General features: G+C 39.2%; 3 non-coding genes across 3 annotated transcripts; all 3 read right to left on the reverse strand.

Annotated features, from left to right (window-relative positions):
- Positions 1-39: 39 nt before the first annotated feature.
- On the reverse strand, positions 40-112 carry TRNAR-UCG (transfer RNA arginine (anticodon UCG)). Its single transcript has one exon. It is a non-coding gene; the product is annotated as a tRNA-Arg (tRNA).
- Positions 113-5,509: 5,397 nt separating this feature from the next.
- TRNAQ-UUG (transfer RNA glutamine (anticodon UUG)) lies at positions 5,510-5,582 on the reverse strand. Its single transcript has one exon. It is a non-coding gene; the product is annotated as a tRNA-Gln (tRNA).
- A 3,535-nt stretch (positions 5,583-9,117) lies between these two features.
- TRNAR-UCG (transfer RNA arginine (anticodon UCG)) lies at positions 9,118-9,190 on the reverse strand. Its single transcript has one exon. It is a non-coding gene; the product is annotated as a tRNA-Arg (tRNA).
- Positions 9,191-10,085: the final 895 nt, after the last annotated feature.

Here is a 10,085-nt window from a genome sequence, read left to right on the forward strand (position 1 = left end):
TGTATGTAAAGATAAGTTGGGTGCTGTGAGAAAAAGACTCAACCATGAAGGGACTCGAACCCTCAATCTTCTGATCCGAAGTCAGACGCCTTATCCATTAGGCCACATGGTCACTGACTGTAATATGTTTGGGTGTTTAGGGTTAGGTGGTATGATTGGATGTGGAACATATCAATTACAGGTGCGCAGGACAGGATCCCATACCATTCTTCATCTTCCCTCCATCAAAGGAGTTTTTTCAAACAATATCCAGATAATTTCCAAAGTTTCATATCTTATGATGTGCTTTTTTGCCGTTAATCCTCCTTTCTTCTTTTATTGAATACTCTGTTTTATGCTGCAATGGTATTTTTGGATTATTTGAAAAGAGAATGAAACTGCTTTGACAGTAGTTCAGACTTCCCATTTCTTGACTTGCTAATTTGCTCCCTGAATTAGCTTATACAAGTGACATGAACAGGGCCTTGACCTAAGCACGTACCGGAAAGCCTGTCACCACCTCTAGAAATAAAATTCACAGCAGCTCAAAACATTCATTTTGAAAGAGAATATTTCAAGTGAGTCCAAGTTTAATTTCAATAAAGAAAGCTGTATAAAATGACACGCTGCACATTTGGGTAACCTGCATGACTCTTTTCAGTGAAGAAGTGGAATGGTTCTGTTGCAATATACTATCACCCTGGCAAGCTGCTACGAGGAAGAGTAAACAATATGATTAGGTTTCAGCAAAAATGTATTAGTTCAGGGTGTGCACCTCAGATAGACTTAAACTTACACACCCTGGTCTGTGAGAGTAGTGCCCTATCCAATGCGGCATTGAGGGTAATCTGCAAGACAGAGTTCCAAAATCATCCTTTCATCTCAGTTCATGGCCGCATACAGTATTTCTGCAGTCATTCGTTTCACTTTTCTGTCTTTAATTAAACTGACCATTTTAAACCTCCGGCACCCACCACTTCAATCTTACCGTTTTTGTGCTATCATAGGGCCTTGGAACTTTTGGCAAGTGGACAGAAGCAGTCAGAGAACCACATCACAATACATACTCCTTTGCCTGATACCTTTCACAACAACTGCTCTTGGAAAAAGACGTTAACCGGTCCTTGCTCTCAGACAGACACAGAAAGCCTATCACCACCTCTACGAACATATTTCAATCAAACCAATATATATCATTCAACAATTATGCCTTTGTATCAATATAACTACAACTAGAGACAGAAAGGAATTTAAAAAACAATATGCCCATTTGAATAACCAGTAGAGTTTTAAGGACGTACAAATTGGAATGTTACAATTTCAGAGTTCCTCATTCATAAGAAGTCTGTGAGATAGTATCTCAGGAAGATCTCAAGATTATACCAAAAATGGTTGTAAGGGTGATTTATACCACACAATTGCAACTAGGTGCCTCAATCTGCAAGAGACCAGTCCTTGACAGATTACACAATTTGGGCAACAGCAAAGGCTGCAATTGTGTAAATCCTTTATGATTCTTCTCCAGTACTATATTTTTCTGAGGGACAATTAGCATTATTCCTGGAGAAAATCATAGAGCTTCTACGCATGCATAGTTTCTGCTTTCTGCACGCACACACTTCCTGCACTGCATCTACCCACAGTTCTGTTAAGAATGATTGTGCCATGTCATGTTGTTGCATACGTATTGCATATCCATGGCATTTATGAAGAGGTACTTTGGTATGGCAGAAAGACAGAAAAGTAGCAATGCTGAAGGCATAACGTGACTGATTGTGCAGTTTGTATTGGGCTTTCTTAATGAGTGAGAGTGAAAGGAGTATTGTAAGAGTGTGTTTCCAGTTTGTATGTAAAGATAAGTTGGGTGCTGTGAGAAAAAGACTCAACCATGAACGGACTCGAACCCTCAATCTTCTGATCCGAAGTCAGATGCCTTATCCATTAGGCCACATGGTCACTGACTGTAATATGTTTGGGTGTTTAGGGTTAGGTGGTATGAATGGATGTGGAACATATCAATTACAGGTGCGCAGGACAGGATCCCATACCGTTCTTCATCTTCTTTCCATCAAAGGAGTTTTTTCAAACAATATCTAGATAATTTCCAAAGTTTCATATCTTATGATGTGCTTTTTTGCCGTTAATCCTCCTTTCTTCTTTTATTGAATACTCTGTTTTATGCTGCAATGGTATTTTTGGATTATTTGAAAAGAGAATGAAACTGCTTTGACAGTAGTTCAGACTTCCCATTTCTTGATTTGCTAATTTGATCCCTTAATTAGCTTATACAAATGACATGAACAGGGCCTTGACCGAAGCACGTACCTGAAAGCCTGTCACCACCTCACAGCAAAATTCACAGCAGCTCAAAACATTCATTTTGAAAGAGAATATTTCAAGTGAGTCCAAGTTTAATTTCAATAAAGAAAGCTGTATAAAATGACACGCTGCATATTTGGGTAACCAGCATGACTCTTTTCAGTGAAGAAGTGGAATGGTTCTGTTGCAATATACTATCACCCTGGCAAGCTGCTACGAGGAAGAGTAAACAATATGATTAGGTTTCAGCAAAAATGTATTAGTTCAGGGTGTGCACCTCAGATAGACTTAAACTTACACACCCTGGTCTGTGAGAGTAGTGCCCTATCCATTGCGGCATTGAGGGTAATGTGCAAGACAGAGTTCCAAAATCATCCTTTCATCTCAGTTCATGGCCACATACAGTATTTCTGCAGTCATTCGTTTCACTTTTCTGTCTTTAATTAAACTGACCATTTTAAACCTCCGGCACCCACCACTTCAATCTTACCGTTTTTGTGCTATCATAGGGCCTTGGAACTTTTGGCAAGTGGACAGAAGCAGTCAGAGAACCACATCACAATACATACTCCTTTGCCTGATACCTTTCACAACAAATTGCTCTTGGAAAAAGACGTTAACCGGTCCTTGCTCTCAGACAGACACAGAAAGCCTATCACCACCTCTACGAACATATTTCAATCAAACCAATATATATCATTCAACAATTATGCCTTGTATCAATATAACTACAACTCGAGACAGAAAGGAATTTAAAAAACAATCTGCCCATTTGAATAGCCAGCAGAGTTTTAAGGACGTACAAATTGGAATGTGACAATTTCAGAGTTCCTCATTCATAAGAAGTCTTTGAGATAGTATCTTAGAAAGATCTCAAGTTTATAGCAAAAATGGTTGTAAGGGTGATTTATACCACACAATTGCAACTAGGTGCCTCAATCTGCAAGAGACCAGTCCTTGACAGATTACACATTTGGGGCAACAGCAAAGGCAGCAATTGTGTCAATCCTTTATGATTCTTCTCCAGTACAAAATTTTTTCTGAGGGACAACTTGCATTATTCCTGGAGAAAATCATAGAGTTTCTACGCATGCATAGTTTCTGCTTTCTGCACGCACACACTCCCTGCACTGCATCTAACCACAGTTCTGTTAAGAATGATTGTGCCGTGTCATATTGTTGCATACGTATTGCATACCCGTGGCATTTATGAAGAGGTACTTTGGTATGGCAGAAAGACAGAAAAGTAGCAATGCTGAAGGCATAACGTGACTGATTGTGCAGTTTGTATTGGGCTTTCTTACTGAGTGAGAGTGAAAGGAGTATTGTAAGAGTGTGCCTCCAGTTTGTATGTAAAGATAAGTTGGGTGCTGTGAGAAAAAGACTCAACCACGAAGGAACTCAAAACCTCAATCTCCTGATCCGAAGTCAGACACGTTATCCATTAGGCCACATTGTCACTGACTGCAATATGTTTGGGTGTTTAGGGTTAGGTGGTATGATTGGATGTGGAACATATCAATTACAGGTGCGCAGGACAGGATCCCATACCGTTCTTCATCTTCTTTCCATCAAAGGAGTTTTTTCAAACAATATCCAGATAATTTCCAAAGTTTCATATCTTATGATGTGCTTTTTTGCCGTTAATCCTCCTTTCTTCTTTTATTGAATACTCTGTTTTATGCTGCAATGGTATTTTTGGATTATTTGAAAAGAGAATGAAACTGCTTTGACAGTAGTTCAGACTTCCCATTTCTTGACTTGCTAATTTGCTCCCTGAATTAGCTTATACAAGTGACATGAACAGGGCCTTGACCTAAGCACGTACCGGAAAGCCTGTCACCACCTCTAGAAATTAAATTCACAGCAGCTCAAAACATTCATTTTGAAAGAGAATATTTCAAGTGAGTCCAAGTTTAATTTCAATAAAGAAAGCTGTATAAAATGACACGCTGCACATTTGGGTAACCAGCATGACTCTTTTCAGTGAAGAAGTGGAATGGTTCTGTTGCAATATACTATCACCCTGGCAAGCTGCTACGAGGAAGAGTAAACAATATGATTAGGTTTCAGCAAAAATGTATTAGTTCAGGGTGCGCACCTCAGATAGACTTAAACTTACACACCCTGGTCTGTGAGAGTAGTGCCCTATCCATTGCGGCATTGAGGGTAATCTGCAAGACAGAGTTCCAAAATCATCCTTTCATCTCAGTTCATGGCCACATACAGTATTTCTGCAGTCATTCGTTTCACTTTTCTGTCTTTAATTAAACTGACCATTTTAAACCTCTGGCACCCACCACTTCAATCTTACCGTTTTTGTGCTATCATAGGGCCTTGGAACTTTTGGCAAGTGGACAGAAACAGTCAGAGAACCACATCGCAATACATACTCCTTTGCCTGATACCTTTCACAACAAACTGCTCTTGGAAAAAGACTTTAACCGGTCCTTGCTCTCAGACAGACACAGAAAGCCTATCACCACCTCTACGAACATATTTCAATCAAACCAATATATATCATTCAACAATTATGCCTCTGTATCAATATAACTACAACTCGAGACAGAAAGGAATTTAAAAAACAATCTGCCCATTTGAATAACCAGCAGAGTTTTAAGGACGTACAAATTGGAATGTGACAATTTCAGAGTTCCTCATTCATAAGAAGTCTGTGAGATAGTATCTCAGAAAGATCTCAAGTTTATAGCAAAAATGGTTGTAAGGGTGATTTTTACCACACAATTGCAACTAGGTGCCTCAATCTGCAAGAGACCAGTCCTTGACAGATTACACAACTGGGGCAACAGCAAAGGCAGCAATTGTGTCAATCCTTTATGATTCTTCTCTAGTACTATACTTTTTCTGAGGGACAATTTGCATTATTCCTGGAGAAAATCATAGAGCTTCTACGCATGCATAGTTTCTGCTTTCTGCACGCACACACTCCCTGCACTGAATCTACCCACAGTTCTGTTCGGAATGATTGTGCCATGTCATATTGTTATATATGTATTGCATATCCGTAGCATTTATGAAGAGGTACTTTGGTATGGCAGAAAGACAGAAAAGTAGCAATGCTGAAGGCATAACGTGACTGATTGTGCAGTTTGCATTGGGCTTTCTTAATGAGTGAGAATGAAAGGAGTATTGTAAGAGTGTGATTCCAGTTTGACTGTAAAGATAAGTTGGGTGCTGTGAGAAAAAGACTCAACCATGAAGGGACTCGAACCCTCAATCTTCTGATCCAAAGTCAGACACCTTATCCATTAGGCCACATGGTCACTGACTGCAATATGTTTGGGTGTTTAGGGTTAGGTGGTATGAATGGATGTGGAACATATCAATTACAGGTGCGCAGGACAGGATCCCATACCGTTCTTCATCTTCTTTCCATCAAAGGAGTTTTTTCAAACAATATCTAGATAATTTCCAATTTTCAATATAACTACAACTCGAGACAGAAAGGAATTTAAAAAACAATCTGCCCATTTGAATAACCAGCAGAGTTTTAAGGACGTACAAATTGGAATGTGACAATTTCAGAGTTCCTCATTCATAAGAAGTCTTTGAGATAGTATCTCAGAAAGATCTCAAGTTTATAGCAAAAATGGTTGTAAGGGTGATTTATACCACACAATTGCAACTAGGTGCCTCAATCTGCAAGAGACCAGTCCTTGACAGATTACACAATTGGGGCAACAGCAAAGGCAGCAATTGTGTCAATCCTTTATGATTCTTCTCCAGTACTATATTTTTTCTGAGGGACAATTTGCATTATTCCTGGAGAAAATCATAGAGTTTCTACGCATGCATAGTTTCTGCTTTCTGCTCGCACACACTCCCTGCACTGAATCTACCCACAGTTCTGTTCGGAATGATTGTGCCATGTCATATTGTTATATATGTATTGCATATCCGTAGCATTTATGAAGAGGTACTTTGGTATGGCAGAAAGACAGAAAAGTAGCAATGCTGAAGGCATAACGTGACTGATTGTGCAGTTTGCATTGGGCTTTCTTAATGAGTGAGAATGAAAGGAGTATTGTAAGAGTGTATTTCCAGTTTGTATGTAAAGATAAGTTGTGTGCTGTGAGAAAAAGACTCAACCGTGAAGGTACTCGAACCCTCAATCTTCTGATCCAAAGTCAGACACCTTATCCATTAGGCCACATGGTCACTGACTGCAATATGTTTGGGTGTTTAGGGTTAGGTGGTATGAATGGATGTGGAACATATCAATTACAGGTGCGCAGGACAGGATCCCATACCGTTCTTCATCTTCTTTCCATCAAAGGAGTTTTTTCAAACAATATCTAGATAATTTCCAATTTTCAATATAACTACAACTCGAGACAGAAAGGAATTTAAAAAACAATCTGCCCATTTGAATAACCAGCAGAGTTTTAAGGACGTACAAATTGGAATGTGACAATTTCAGAGTTCCTCATTCATAAGAAGTCTGTGAGATAGTATCTCAGAAAGATCTCAAGTTTATAGCAAAAATGGTTGTAAGGGTGATTTTTACCACACAATTGCAACTAGGTGCCTCAATCTGCAAGAGACCAGTCCTTGACAGATTACTCAATTGGGGCAACAGCAAAGGCAGCAATTGTGTCAATCCTTTATGATTCTTCTCCAGTACTATATTTTTTTTGAGCGACAATTAGCATTATTCCTGGAGAAAATCATAGAGCTTCTACGCATACATAGTTTCTGCTTTCTGCACGCACACACTCCCTGCACTGCATCTATCCACAGTTCTGTTAAGAATGATTGTGCGGTGTTATATTGTTGCATACGTATTGCATATCCATTGCATTTATGAAGAGGTACTTTGGTATGGTAGAAAGACAGAAAAGTAGCAATGCTGAAGGCATAACGTGACTGATTGTGCAGTTTGCATTGGGCTTTCTTAATGAGTGAGAGTGAAAGGAGTATTGTAAGAGTGTGTTTCCAGTTTGTATGTAAAGATAAGTTGGGTGCTGTGAGAAAAAGATTCAACCATGAAGGGACTCGAACCCTCAATCTTCTGATCCAAAGTCAGAAGTCTTACCCATCAGGCCACATGGTCACTGACTGCAATATATTTGGGTGTTTAGGGTTAGGTGGTATGATTGGATGTGGAACATATCAATTACAGGTGCGCAGGACAGGATCCCATACCATTCTTCATATTCCCTCCATCAAAGGAGTTTTTTCAAACAATATCCAGATAATTTCCAAAGTTTCATATCTTATGATGTGCTTTTTTGCCGTTAATCCTCCTTTCTTCTTTTATTGAATACTCTATTTTATGCTGCAATGGTATTTTTGGATTATTTGAAAAGAGAATGAAACTGCTTTGACAATAGTTCAGACTTGCCATTTCTTGACTTGCTAATTTGCTCCCTGAATTAGCTTATACAAGTGACATGAACAGGGCCTTGACCTAAGCACGTACCGGAAAGCCTGTCACCACCTCTAGAAATAAAATTCACAGCAGCTCAAAACATTAATTTTGAAAGAGAATATTTCAAGTGAGTCCAAGTTTAATTTCAATAAAGAAAGCTGTATAAAATGACACGCTGCACATTTGGGTAACCAGCATGACTCTTTTCAGTGAAGAAGTGGAATGGTTCTGTTGCAATATACTATCACCCTGGCAAGCTGCTACGAGGAAGAGTAAACAATATGATTAGGTTTCAGCAAAAATGTATTAGTTCAGGGTGCGCACCTCAGATAGACTTAAACTTACACACCCTGGTCTGTGAGAGTAGTGCCCGATCCATTGCGGCATTGAGGGTAATCTGCAAGACAGTGTTCCAAAATCATCCTTTCATCTCAGTTCATGGCCACATACAGTATTTCTGCAGTCATTCGTTTCACTTTTCTGTCTTTAATTAAACTGACCATTTTAAACCTCTGGCACCCACCACTTCAATCTTACCGTTTTTGTGCTATCATAGGGCCTTGGAACTTTTGGCAAGTGGACAGAAGCAGTCAGAGAACCACATCACAATACATACTCCTTTGCCTGATACCTTTCACAACAAACTGCTCTTGGAAAAATCCGTTAACCGGTCCATGCTCTCAGACAGACACAGAAAGCCTATCACCACCTCTACGAACATATTTCAATCAAACCAATATATATCATTCAACAATTATGCCTCTGTATCAATATAACTACAACTCGAGACAGAAAGGAATTTAAAAAACAATCTGCCCATTTGAATAACCAGCAGAGTTTTAAGGACGTACAAATTGGAATGTGACAATTTCAGAGTTCCTCATTCATAAGAAGTCTGTGAGATAGTATCTCAGAAAGATCTCAAGTGTATAGCAAAAATGGTTGTAAGGGTGATTTTTACCACACAATTGCAACTAGGTGCCTCAATCTGCAAGAGACCAGTCCTTAACAGATTACACAACTGGGGCAACAGCAAAGGCAGCAATTGTGTCAATCCTTTATGATTCTTCTCTAGTACTATACTTTTTCTGAGGGACAATTTGCATTATTCCTGGAGAAAATCATAGAGCTTGTACCCATGCATAGTTTCTGCACGCACACACTCCCTGCACTGAATCTACCCACAGTTCTGTTCAGAATGATTGTGCCATGTCATATTGTTGTATACGTATTGCATATCCGTGGCATTTATGAAGAGGTACTTTGGTATGGCAGAAAGACAGAAAAGTAGCAATGCTGAAGGCATAACGTGACTGATTGTGCAGTTTGCATTGGGCTTTCTTAATGAGTGAGAGTGAAAGGAGTATTTTAAGAGTGTATTTCCAGTATGTATGTAAAGATAAGTTGGGTGCTGTGAGAAAAAGACCAAACCATGAAGGGACTCGAACCCTCAATCTTCTGATCCGAAGTCAGACACCTTATCCATTAGGCCACATGGTCACTGACTGCAATATGTTTTGGTGTTTAGGGTTAGGTGGTATGAATGGATGTGGAACATATCAATTACAGGTGCGCAGGACAGGATCCCATACAGTTCTTCATCTTCTTTCCATCAAAGGAGTTTTTTCAAACAATATCTAGATAATTTCCAAAGTTTCATATCTTATGATGTCCTTTTTTGCCGTTAATCCTCCTTCTTCTTTTATTGAATACTCTGTTTTATGCTGCAATGGTATTTTTGGATTATTTGAATAGAGAATGAAACTGCTTTGACAGTAGTTCAGACTTCCCATTTCTTGACTTGCTAATTTGCTCCCTGAATTAGCTTATACAAGTGACAGGAACAGGGCCTTGACCTAAGCACATACCTGAAAGCCTGTCACCACCTCTAGAAATAAAATTCACAGCAGCTCAAAACATTCATTCTGAAAGAGAATATTTCAAGTGAGTCCAAGTTTAATTTCAATTAAGAAAGCTGTGTAAAATGACACGCTGCACATTTGGGTAACCAGCATGACACTTTTGAGTGAAGAAGTGGAATTTTTCTATTGCAATATACTATCACCCTGGCAAGCTGCTACGAGGAAGAGTAAACAATATGATTAGGTTTCAGCAAAAATGTATTAGTTCAGGGTGTGCACCTCAGATAGACTTAAACTTACACCCCCTGGTCTGTGAGAGTAGTGCCCTATCCATTGCGGCATTGAGGGTAATCTGCAAGACAGAGTTCCAAAATCATCCTTTCATCTCAGTTCATGGCCACATACAGTATTTCTGCAGTCATTCGTTTCACTTTTCTGTCTTTAATTAAACTGACCATTTTAAACCTCCGGCACCCAACACTTCAATCTTACCGTTTTTGTGCTATCCTAGGGCCTTGGAACTTTTGGCAACT

The sequence above is a fragment of the Pleurodeles waltl genome, chromosome 4_1, assembly GCF_031143425.1.
Source record: "Pleurodeles waltl isolate 20211129_DDA chromosome 4_1, aPleWal1.hap1.20221129, whole genome shotgun sequence".
Classification (NCBI taxonomy): Eukaryota; Metazoa; Chordata; class Amphibia; order Caudata; family Salamandridae; genus Pleurodeles; species Pleurodeles waltl.